Source organism: Barbus barbus (genome assembly GCF_936440315.1).
Source record: "Barbus barbus genome assembly, chromosome: 2".
NCBI classification, from domain to species: Eukaryota; Metazoa; Chordata; class Actinopteri; order Cypriniformes; family Cyprinidae; genus Barbus; species Barbus barbus.
This window is the reverse complement of record NC_136730.1, coordinates 28,184,720-28,197,746: the sequence shown is the minus strand read 5'-3', so window position 1 is coordinate 28,197,746 and position 13,027 is coordinate 28,184,720. Positions and strand designations below refer to the sequence as shown.

At 39.6% G+C, this 13,027-nt stretch overlaps 1 protein-coding gene across 2 annotated transcripts in view; it reads right to left on the bottom strand.

Moving 5' to 3' along the window:
• LOC306877450 (zinc finger protein 536-like) overlaps nt 1–10,595 on the bottom strand; it is a 163,762-nt gene extending 153,167 nt beyond the window's left edge. For both annotated transcript variants that reach the window (XM_079429219.1, XM_079429218.1), the window contains exons 1-2: nt 10,365–10,595; nt 3,245–3,278 (exon numbers count right to left, since the gene is read on the bottom strand). The gene's annotated coding sequence lies outside the window, so the exon portion shown is untranslated. The remainder of the gene's footprint in view (nt 1–3,244; nt 3,279–10,364) is intronic.
• Between the last annotated feature and the right edge of the window lie 2,432 nt (nt 10,596–13,027).

Sequence of the window (13,027 nt, the reverse complement as noted above, 5' to 3'; positions counted from 1 at the left end):
CCTCCCACGACGGAGAGAGGGAGAGAGAGGACCGGGGGAAGGGGGGATCATGAATCTTCTCTGCCCAACCTTAAGCCTCTCTAGTTAGTTGATCTAACGATGACTGGTCACAGTACCATCATCATGCAAATTTAAACAGAGATGATCTTTTAGCCGCCTGATGAGGGGGCCACACATACAGGAAAAGTGTTAATGATCAACACCAGACCACAGGCCCCTTCCTCTGCGCCGATCACGTCATCACCAGCTCAACTTGTTATGAAAGTCGCTCTCGCTCTGAAACAGCCGATATCCATAACGTTCTGATTAGCGTCATGAAACTAATTCACCCTTAAGCATCTTAACGAAATCCAACCCACATTCATGTATAAAAGTCCAAACTATAAATACCGTTTATATTTAAAAAAGCACACGGAAATTTATTTTACACCATTTATGGAAAACACACAGAACGCTTTCAGATGCTTGAAGAAAACAAAATGCCATCTTGTTTCCCCAGACACAAAAGACAGGCTGTGAAGGTACACTTCCATTGATGTTCTGAATTTTTTAACTCCAAAAATGCATTTTCCTACAACAAACAGGTTAAAAGGTAATTCTTGTACTCGTTCGCTTGACCTTGAGAAGTTAAGAAGGATGCTGGCAGTTGATCAGATGCAAAGAAGTCATGCATAAAAACTTCCAGAAGTGCAACTGAACTCTAAGCTGTCCTTTCTGAACATGCCTTCCATTTTTTTCCAGCCTCCAGTCATGTGGGTTTGGAGTGGATTGGATCGTCCACATTACCACAGGCTGATCTATACTGACAGCCTTATTTACAAAAACGTGGGGAAGAGTAACAAGGCAAGTTACCCCACACTCTCTCCTTCACTCACTTAACTTAGCTTTCTCCCAATTACAACGATTGGCACAGACGCCATAACAAAAGAGATGAAACAGGCAACTTAAGAGACAGACAACAACACTTCGTGATCAAGACTGAAAAAAGGGAGCAGGCAAGAGAACAAAAACAATAACAGACAAGAAAGGGGGAGAGGGAAAAGAAGCTGATTTGTGAAACTCAGCGGAGATTGTGGGAGATGTGTTATGGGTACGCGTCAGCAGGAGGGGAGAAACATCTCAAGACTTAAAAGGTGTGTAAAAGTAAGCTGAGCATCGGGGGAATTCTCTCTGAGAGCCCCTTTAAAATTCACCTCTGTATTAATGCAGATAAATAAAGGCAAATTCCCCAAAGTAAATACTGTTTAACTCTCACCTTCAGCAAGAGTTACTTAAAGTGCTTCTCACAGGACTGACAGCCCTCTACAAAAGAAACCAGGTGGCTGATTATATTTTACACTGTTTTACACCGTTACATATATGTCTACAGGATTTAAACAATGCAATTATTCCTATACAAAAGACACTATACCCTCCACCACAAACACGACAGTAACACACAATTGATGCTTTTATGATCTTATAATATTCAATTTCAATGACATGCAAACATTTAAATTAAAGGGGAGTGGGGGTCCATTTGGGTAATTTTTTGTATGAAAAAAGACCAAATAAATAAATAAAAAATAATAGGTAGTGCTGGGCAAACGATTAAATTGTGATTAATCGCATCCAAAATAAATGTTTATGTGTACATAATATACGTGTGTGTATTGTGCAAATGTATGATGTGTGTGTGTGTGTGTGTATATATGTGTATATATATATATATATATATATATATATATGTATATAAAAAGACACACATGCATGTATACACTTAATAAAAATATATTACATTTATATAGTAAATATATTTTTATATAATATAAATTATATGGATATAAAGATATACATGTAAATACCTTTAAATGTTTTCTAAATATATACTGTATGTGTGTGTCTTTATAAATACATACAAAATAAATATGCACAGTACACACACATATATTATGTACACATAAACTTTTATTTTGGATGTGGTTAATTGTGATTAATCGTTGCCCAGCACTACTAATACTACTACTACTACTAATAATAATAATAAAACCCAATTAGCCATCTATTAAATGTGTGATATTCTCCTAAATTCTAAAAGTTGTGATCCTCTGAAATTGGGCTTGGCCTTATCCTTGGACAGAAATGAGCAGATATACAAATACTTACATACTTAATATTTGTTCTGGGGGAAAAAATGTAGGAAGGTCTGTATACTCATATGACAGTGAGGGTCTGAAGATGTGGCAGTGCTGGTGTGGCTAGAGGGGTGTGGGGTGGTTGACAGTCACAGAGGGGCATGTGTTCAAAGCCTGGAACGCTCATTAGCATTCAGACCTATTTGTTTACTTTAAGATCGCCAGAAAAACAGTAAAACAGTAAAAGCTTTTGGAGGAGGGGAATATGGTGTTTTAAAAGTTCTAGTTTGCATGGTGTTTAAAGTCACTAAATATTTGCAAAGAGCCATTGGGGTGAAAGATGCATTCATATTTAGAAATATAAAACTGTAAAATGTCAACTAAAGCAGAAAATAAGTCAAATATGCTCAGTGTATTTATAAAATCAATAATTAATTAAATAAAAATTATGAATTGGAATGGTTGAAAGTATATTATTTGTGAAAGAAATTCCAATATTAAGGTCAGATATTGAACGATACGGCACTGATGTGACCATGATTCAGTTCAAAGTAGAAGGACAGACGTGCAGAGGCATTAAAGAGCTTTGCAAACAGGCGGTCAAGTCCCTGACTGATATCAAGCGGCAGTTATCAGCACTGCCACACACAGATCTCTCACAGCCTGTTCAAGAGCACAGCACAGATATGTTAAATACATCACCCTCTCTCTCTTTCAACATCTCTCTCTCTCTTCCTCTCTTTCCTAGTGCCAGTGCTTCCCTCTTTCCCCTCCGTATGCCATCTCTCTCTCTCTCTCTGGTTAGGAGCTGCTAATTCACAGGGTCTGATCTGTCTGTAAGGCTGGAGACGCCAATGCTATCATTATCAGCCAATTCAGCCAGCCGTTAAATGGAGGAATCAGGAGACATTTGCTCTCCTCCACTATCGCAATGACATCATTACCGGGAGAATCAACAGCACAAGCACTCTGACCGTGTGTTAGTGTGACTGTGTAAGTGTGTGCGTGAGCATGTGTGCATACACATTGCATGTGTGTGTGTGTGTGTGTGTGTGTGTGTGTGGTGTGTAAAACATAAAAGGGTCGTATTCAGGGGAAATTAGGGGGGAGTAAAAATAACATGAGCCTACCTGTGAGATACCAAGGACCAGGACACACTGTCAGCTGAAAGTTCCCAAGCGCAGAGCATGGAGAGACAAAAAAAAAAAGAGGGAGAGAGGGAGAAGGAAAAAGAGAGAGTGAGTGAAAGAGTTATTTGCACATACAGGGTAAATGGCAGCTCGCCGCTAGCTGTGGCACTACTTTTTTTTTCTGCACCCTCCCTCCCTCTTTTTCTGTCTCTTTTTGCCGCCCCTCTCCAACATTGCGCTAATAGCCACCTGTGAACCAAGCAGCCATATGATCCACTCCCAGGCCTCTGGAGTGGAGTCACCTCTGTGTTTTTCGGCCCCCTCCTCCAATGATAAATCATCATCGTTTAGCTAATATCCGTTTTTAACCTCTCTCCCTGATTAACAACACTCTTCCCCCCTGGATACAAACCACTCCTGCTACAGTGCAGCTAAATAGCTTGCCTCTTTTCCTTTTTTTCCCCCACTCCGCTCTCTTTTTCCTTTGCTCTCGGTTTCTCTTTCCTACACTTTTTAAATTATAGGTCCTTCAAAGATAGGACAAATAACAATTCATTAACCATGACTGTCACGTCTGTTCGAAAGGGTCACTATCAGAATTTTAACCTTCAACTGCTCAAGAACAGGAAGAAAAGACACATGCATTTAAATTAACCAATAAAAACAATCCTAAATCGCAAATAAGCAAGAAACAGATGTTATGGATTATAAAGTGTCTGGAAACACATAAATATACTTGTGTAAAAGCGTTGCGGCACACACAGCTACAGAGATGTAAAATAAATAAAATAAAACATTGCTCTTTTGATACGGCACCTCTAGTGGAGGAGGCAAGAGAGAAATTCAGATCTGACTGGAAATTGTCAAAATATTTGCAGCAAAGGAATTCCGACATGCAAGCAGCTTGGGCTCCCCTACAAAGGACCCATCTTCCCTGAGTAACAAGTGGGGGGAATGAGTGCCGACAGAGAAGCTAAAATCCCTCAGGCTAAAGAAATCCAGCTATTGTAGTAATAACCCCTGAGACCTGGCTGAGTATGTATAGCTTCAGAGGTACTTCTCATCCTATTTGTAGCCCCGCCAGTGATATATGTGCGTGTGCGTACTGGTAAGTGACGGCGAGTACATAACGTAGGTCACTTCACTGCTCATGCGCTCCCTTAAACGGGCTCTTTTTTTCCCCATGTTCTCTTTCATTTTATTATTTATATATATATATTAGACAAGTGCAACTTCCCACCACAAATACTCGCTGTGGTTTGCCTAGAATACTATAATGTATTTTTTCATCTCTCTTCTCAATTTTTTTCCTTTTTTGTTCCACAAGGCAAGTTTCATTAAAGATCCAATTATGCAAATCAGGTCCTGAAGAGCCAGTTGAATATGCAGTATAATAGTGTACCGTAATAGTTCAACACAATATACTGCATCTGAGGCAGAATTACGAGGCAACATAACTGCTACGCCTCCGTCCTTTGGAGAAAACCTCTTGATCATAATTAAAGGTGCAGGGTCCCTCTTTACTTCTCAGTGGCGTCCATTTTAACCAGCCGCCCTCCAGGGGGCTGCAGTCCCTCACACTCAGAGGTGGGTTGTGCACCCGTTGGGGTCATGACCTGGAAACAGTTCAAGGGTAGGCGTTGTTAAACTCCCCCAATTATCTGGAGACATCTTGTAACAGAGATCCCCTCCGCTTCAACAGCAGACCACCCAGCCATTAGAGGTATCTGCCACTATTTTTGGTGACTGTGCAGCACTGCAAATATTTACCACTATTTTAAGAGCTCGGATTAGAATGCAAAACAACATAATAGCATGTGCTTACGGCCAGTGATTGACAGGAAGTCGCTTGTTTGCGCAAAGCCCCTGTTTGCTGAGATGACATGGCTATAATTTTGTGCTTCTCACAGACTCAAAACCAAACTGTCATGTCAGACGGTGCCTTATAGTACATAGGAATTAGTTGTTTGCTAGTTTTTTAATAATAAAAAAAAGTTAACTCAGCAGTAACCTCAATTATTAAAAATAAGATGCTAGGCATAAAAAAAAGAAAATTGGGGTGTGGTCAGATAGGTGTCCCATTTCTGGAAATCGAGTAAGGCCATAGCTGAAGGCTGACCATGTCTCCCAAGGCTGTGTAAACCTGCCCGATTCAACACTCTCCATAATGACCACATGTCCCACAGCCTTTCTGAGAGAGTGTGAGCATGTGTGTGGTGTTGGAGGGCTGATTTTCATCCACCCATTCCCTCTCCCACAGGAGAGAATTATGAGAAAGGGGGAAAAAACTTAGCAGGATACAAAACATCTGCACACATCTGTTCAGTTCTGTCATCTGCGCATGGGCTAACTTTAACTGTAGCGTATGCTTCCCTTCCAGTGCTCAATATTCCTCAAAGCGCCATTAGTCTATCTATATATTTTCCTCATGGAAAGTGCCTCTGGGTGGAGTAGAGCAAGGACCCTCTCTCTCTCTCTCCCTCGCTCCGTAGACAGACTGACGCTCCTTCTGGTGGCACCCTGGCATGAGGCAGTGGAGACAAGATCATCCGTCACCACCTCATCTGTCAGGGCACTCTTTATTCTTAGATCACACACTGACTGACGTCTGTGATTAGCCCGCTCAAAAACTTCCACTCCTCTACCCCCTCTCCCTCTCTATCGCTCTCTGTCTGTTTCGAACGACTACGAAAAGCCTTAGAAATCATCACTCATTTATAAGTGACATGTGCATAACGAAATGTCCTTATTCCACTATAATTATTTGTTAAATACAAAAGTTGACATCTGTCAGTAACCGAACATTCCCATTTTTATTACGTAAAGTGACATGCTGAACTGTGTCTTCGGCTGTACACAGGCGGATATTGAATGACAGGGAATTATGCGCTTAATCAATTGGAGAGGACAGGCATAGGAGTAATGTGAGGCACTCTTTTTCTAAATGTACTTTCAGAGGAGGTTGGATTCTATAGCGATCGGTCCATGACCACACCCATAACTTTACACCCAAAATGTGGATGTTTGGAGATAATACCATTCACAACAATGTGGGGGAAAAAGTCTACACTCTTAAAAAATAAAGGGGGGTTTCACACCAATGCCAAACTTTTTAAGACGAGGGGACAAAAATCAAACTTGATTGAATAGTAAACATTCAATTTAAATGTTATATTAAAATCTAATCATTGAAAAAAAAAAAAATAATTGAATACAAATATTTATTTTAATAAAATTTGAATTATTTTTAATTAGTTTCACTTATGTTGTTTTTACATTTCAATGCAAAAATTAAACAAAAAAATAAAAAATAAAATAAAAATAGAAATAAATATATGTTTCAATGGCATTTTTATCCCTCCTCTTGTGATATGGCATTGTGGGCCAAATCAATAGTCATCACAGGCCAACGTTGGACATTCGTGCCACAGAAGGACCAATTTTGTGTTCCCTAAAGTATATCAGTGAGTAGTTAAAAAAAACACTTTTCTTAGTTTCCAGAATATTTAAAAATTATAAAAAAACTTTTTTCCACAATAAAGCACATTTTGTGCAATGGAAAGGTTCCATGGACGTTAAAAGCTTTGACTTTATAGAACCATCAACACCAATAAAATAAAATAAGCGTAATTGTAAAATATTTAAAAATATCATTAAACAAAGATAGATTCATTTCTGAGGAGTTAACATAACCTTCCTCATCAAGGTCACTAATGTTATTTGTTAATTCAAGAGCATCATGTGAACGCCCCCAACAAATAAACATGACACGCCTGGTGTTTAGGGATTCTTCCATCACGAGGGGGAAAGGCCTGAGACTTCAGAGCTGGAGAGGAAGGGAATGAGGGCGACGACGGGGTGGAGGCGCGGGGTCGGTGTCTGCACAGCACATATCAATTAATACCTAAACGCCACGGCCTTGCCTGCCATACTGTCCCCCCTGAGTTGCCTGGCTAGGGCCCGGGCATCTGGAAGACAATTTCCTCCAATTAAAAGGAGCGGGGAGGCATTTAAGTGTGGAATGGATGTTTGATCAAGTCTCAAGCACAGATCCAGCCGGCTAAGCTGGAGACTGACAGGCCTGGAGACAGAGAGAGAGAGAGAGAGAAAGAGAGAAGGCTCGTCTCTCCTGCCCGCTGGCACTGCCCTGCCCTCGGCCGTGGCAAAGGCTGGGGAGGTGCACCTCCACACACCGGGGTTACTGGTGACAGCAGCGGCGAGCATGCAGACCTAGGGACACGCTAACGCTCTCGAACGCTGCCAAGTTCTGCCACACAACACACACTTTCCCTGCCGAATGAGTGCAAGACGCATATGTAAATGAGAGCGTACACACCAGGGAGGAGACATTTTGACAGGATTGGCTTAGTCTGTTTAGCCCCATCGAACTGCTATCAGTTGCACTGGCAGAGTGTATTCACAAGAGTCTTCATAACACCCTCTCTCTCACTGCATTTAAACGAGTTTGATATTTTTCCTCCCCAAAAAAAACATTTTGTCTGATAGACGATAAATTCCATGTGAGCACGATATACATTTTCAGCTGCTAATGTGTTTGTGAAGACCAAAAAACTAAAAAATTAATTATTTAAAAAAAAAAAACTATTCTGCAATAAGGAATACTTGCAACAACATCAACACCTCTACGACTGTAGCTATTTTTATTATTTTGCTCATTAGTAAAATATTGTAAAAAAACAACATTATTTTGCATAAAAATAGCACGCATTATTTAGCATTAAAAAATGATTACAAATCAATACTGTAGTCTATACAATTTTAGATTAGTTCATAATTAAATACAATTAAAGCTTGCTGTTAAATAAATCAAACATTTCACATCAATATGATCACCTCAATTCAGATGGTCTCTCAATTGTAATGCATGACTATTTTCTCTCCCTTTCTCACTGTCCACAATAATCCAACATACTGTTTATTGATTTATTTATTTTAATTTATAAAGGAGCTTACAAGGCTATATTTGTGGTCATGTTAATGCTGGCCTTTCAAATGAATTGTGTGGGATTCTGAAAAGAATGTGTGACTTGACTACATTACAATGTCATTTCAAATCAGAAAAATGAAAAGAGCTGACAAAAATGTCTACGCCCAGACAATATTACAGACATAATATCCGTTAAACAATGACAGTACATCTGTGCTGCCTGCTATTTGTCCTTTTCTATGAACAATGAACCTGAGGAAAAAACAGTTATCTCATTTCAACATTGAAAGATGCAAACAAACTAAAAGTAGCTGAATGCGTATGTATGTGTGAGAGTGTGTGTGTTTAATATTCTTTTCCTTAAGTAAAAGTTTTGGGTCATCTCATATAAAGTGACAGGAGAAATCTGCACCTGGATCTGAATGCATGAGACAGCAAATCAATTTTTCTAGATTTATAAAGACCTTTCATAAAGAATGCAGCACCTGAAGTGCGCGCAATAGATGCATGTTGCAATGTGTCATATTATAATTCTGACCCTGACAGTGTTATAATTTGTTAAAATATGCGTAAAGCAATGCCGCGGAATGATTTTACTGAGTGTCGAAACGCAGCTCACAATCACGCCAACATACAACATTTTATCTTTTCCTCAATTATTCCCGCACGCATTCCTATCCCAATCTCCAATTCTTACAACTTTCTTGTTCTTTTTTTTTTCTTCCATAAAACATCATTTCCCCAAGCGACAATGCTCGCAACAGTCGTTCAAATCTCCATTTCCAGGGGAGATGTGCGTGTTTTTTTCCGCAGATAAAAAGGTTTTTAAGTCTGATATGACATTTAGCCCTCAGTTGTTGAATGCCATCATAAGGCTTCTGTTCATAAGAGGTCGATCACAGCACAAAATGGCAGGTCTCACCGGCTCTTCCATCTCACAAGTTTTGACACATGGCATGCACCGGGTAACTTTGATCCTAATTCTCCAACCGATCTGTGTTCACTTCAGCTGAAATCCTAAACGCAAAGCCCTTGGGGCTGAAGTGAGAAAGTTTGAGCAGAGATTTGAGGAAACTTTCTTCCAGCTCCATAGCTCTGCTTGGCCAACACGAGCGAATCTGGTGCGCATCCCTGGAAAGCTTCTGTCCACCTTACAGTAATAACGCGCGATGTGTCTTTGCACTTAATTAATAAAGTTGGCCTTGCAAGAGCTAAATTTAAAATATAACGGCGTCTGTTTTTTTCCTTCTTTCTTTAGAGTAAGTTCATCAAAGCGCGTGCAATGGCTTCCAGTAAACGCTTTCGATTATGAACCCGTTTTTATTATCTCACGCGACAACGATTTAGACAATTAATACTGCGTCTATTTCAAACAAATAGTGAAATATAATAACACACACACATCATTAGCACAAACTGACTTTTAGAAAGCGAATCGAGCGAAATCCATCCGCGAGCCCACTACTGATCTAGCCCCTTCTTACCTTTAAATTCATCCGGACGTCAAGACGCGTTGCGAAAGATTGTCTTCATTGTATAATGAAGCATGTCCACATAATTGAGCTGATCATTTTCTTATACTGCTGAGGGGGTTAAAGTATATTTACACACGCGCGCGCGTGCTTCGGACCTGTTATGATCGTCCTCCAGCGAATCCGTTTCCCAACTGTTCCTCGCGCATCCCGAGTGATGAAAAAGCGCCTTTGAGTTTATTCTCGATATAAATGCGTTCATTGATAGCGATCGGCCAGCATCACAAGACATTTCCCCTCATCTGTCTGTTCGGACTCCCCCTATCTGGACGGTGAAACGCATTGTACCGTTAAAAAGACACTCCATTGTCGTCCATTCACAGAGAGCGGAGAGAGTCTTGCGGCATTTGATGGGACTAAATGCTTGAACCCTTGATAAAACAGCCCCGGTGCACGGAATATCATCTCGAATCGTCTATTTTCCCCACGCGGAGAGACTCAAAGGCGATATTCACTCCATCGGATCATCTTATTGACCTTGACTTCCCTGTAAACACTTATTAAAATCTGTCTATCCTCACTCACATTGTCAGCCCCGTTATTCAGACGAGGCGTAATTGGCTTTGATGCCTGTCGCCGTTAAAAGAACACCGTGGAAAAACACTACAAATAGCTACAACTGCGAAATAAATCTGCTTACCTTTTGAGGAAAGTATCTGAAGTCTTGTATCCTCGAGAAAAAGTCCAGTGAGATGAGCGGAGAGCGCGCGCATCAGTCAGTATAAGAGAGAAGTAATGAGTGATAAAATGACGCTCATCTGCACTGTAACCTTGTGGCGTATTTAATGTAAATAAGCCGGTTATGTTGCACACAATCACACACACACACACACACACACATGCATGCACACAAACAGAGACCGGCCAAGACGGGAAGCGCTTTTTTCTCACTCTTATATGCTAACGCGTCACACAGGAGCGCATATTTAAAACAAATGCACGAGAAAGCTTATCAGTTTGTAAATATGAGATGAAATTGCCACTCGGCGGGGCGCGTAGCCTAACCAACAACCTCCCTCTTCATCACAGAAAGAGGAAAAGGGTCCAGACAGCGGTCGAGACACGCGCTCAGAGAGGTGGGAGAAGGTTCTCTGAAAAGGTACTTCGGTGAGGACATGAAACTTTTTTGGGGCTGAACTTCAGCGCTCAGGCCGATATCGCTTTTCTACACGAGGAGTAACGCAATTGTACATTCAGTGTCCCAGCAGCTGACAAAAGCTACTGATTCAATACACTCTTTGTTGTGGGATTATATAATGATTATGTTGTAATTATGGGAGCGCTTTGGTAATAATAATAATAACAATATAAGAGTATCCAATGGGAATGCGAGTGCGTGTGACTCTGAAGACAAGGACACGGACGCGAGACTGATTGATTATCGATCGTTTATTAGATTGATTATATTGATTCTGATATATATCCAGAAAAATCATAAGGAGGAAGAGGGGGAAAAAGGCAGGTGGTTAAAATAACGAAACAACTTACGTACTTAACTTTATAGGTCCATTTTCCCACGGTGCACATAGGTTATATATTGTGCCCAAAAAATATAAAAATAAAAAATAAATAAAATAAAATAATCCTAGCATGCGTTATAATTATAGGCGCACTCTTTAAGAAATTATTCATATTATTGTCTGCATTTATGTTTATTGCCATCACGCAGTTCTTTTAAAGCAGGACTTTTCTAATTCGAAAAATCAAATCAATAAAACAGATTATGAATGATTTCTGCATCAGGAGCTGGTGACATCTAATGATTTACACAGGCAGGACAAAACGTGATTCAGAGAACTGTGTTATCCTGTGACAAGCTGCAAAGTGGAAGGTTTTCCTCTTTCTCTTTCTGCTTCACTACACAGTTGTGTGTTTGTGATATTTAGTGTGTTCAAAGGAGCATTAATCGTTATTAAATCCCGAGGCAAATGCTCGCCTTCTCTTTATTTTCTTTCCAGACAAAACACACGTTTTAAAAGATAGCACATTCATTATTCACTATGAAAATCAGATTCCCATGCTGCCCCTTAAACGCTCAGGAATTCAGCCCGCATTTTCCAGTCTGATGTGTATGAAATTCCTTTTTGAACAAATTCCAAAATAAAAGTTGCGCCTCTAAAGAAATTAGCATAACCATCCCATCAATAATATCGCTATCTCTATGGGAATGATAGGGAGAGCAGTAGGGGTGTTCCTTTACTCAATTCTTCATGGATTCTCTGTTTCTTTTGAACTTGTTATAGCAAGTCAAGTGATTCTTTATCGGTGACAGGCCTGACAATACACGACGAGGACGGGAAAGCAGGTCAAAAGGAAGTTGCCATATGGACTTCAACATGCACTTTCCTAACAATATAGGGCAGAGAGCTGCTGCATAGTGTGTTTATCGCGCTCTCTATTTATCGTTTATTTTTAAGTGGGTTAAATGAAGTTGAAGGCATTTGTTGCGGATAAAGTGGGACAGCTGTATTCTTGTTAAAGTCAATCGCTCGTCTGTGTTTTGTTTACTTCTCCCTGGCTTTTACGCTAACAAACAAATGTGGATGCGTTCGGTTTGGCTGCTCTCCATTTTATGGATTTTGGGGCAAAAGCAAGAAAATAAGGTAAAAGTGTCACGTTGTCTGCTGTGTTTGGAAGGGCAGCATTCGAGATTGATCATTTTGTCTCCGCAAATATCAACTTGTAACAGGAATCAAAAGGTCGAAAGATCCTGACGGCTCGAGTCACGTGACTCCTGGCTGCCCGCGAGCAACAGGTGCACTTGGGGAGGAGGGAGGACTCAAGGCATCCTTTCAGATTTCTTTTTTTTTTTGTAGTCCTTGTCATGCTGAAAGATGATGTTTGTAGTTAATAAAGTGCAGTCAATTCTGGTTAAATGTTTCTTTATTTGTTTATATAGTCATTCTTTTAATTTATCATCATTTAACAAAATTTCATAGACTACTATTTACATACAAGTATTACCGTATATACTATTGATATATGCTATTACACACACACACACACAATGTACTGTATGTGTACATTTTATTAATATATTAAAGTCTTTGACAAAAGACCTCCACGAGCTTGTTTATTCACAAAACAGGTTTAGTTAAAAAAATTATATATATATATATATATATATATATATATATATATATATATATATATATATATATATATATATATATATATATATATATATATATATATATATATATATATATATAATAGCTCAGGGATGTCTTTTGTCAAGGACTTCAATATATTTACACATAATTATATATACAAACACACACACACACACACAGTACTGCACTT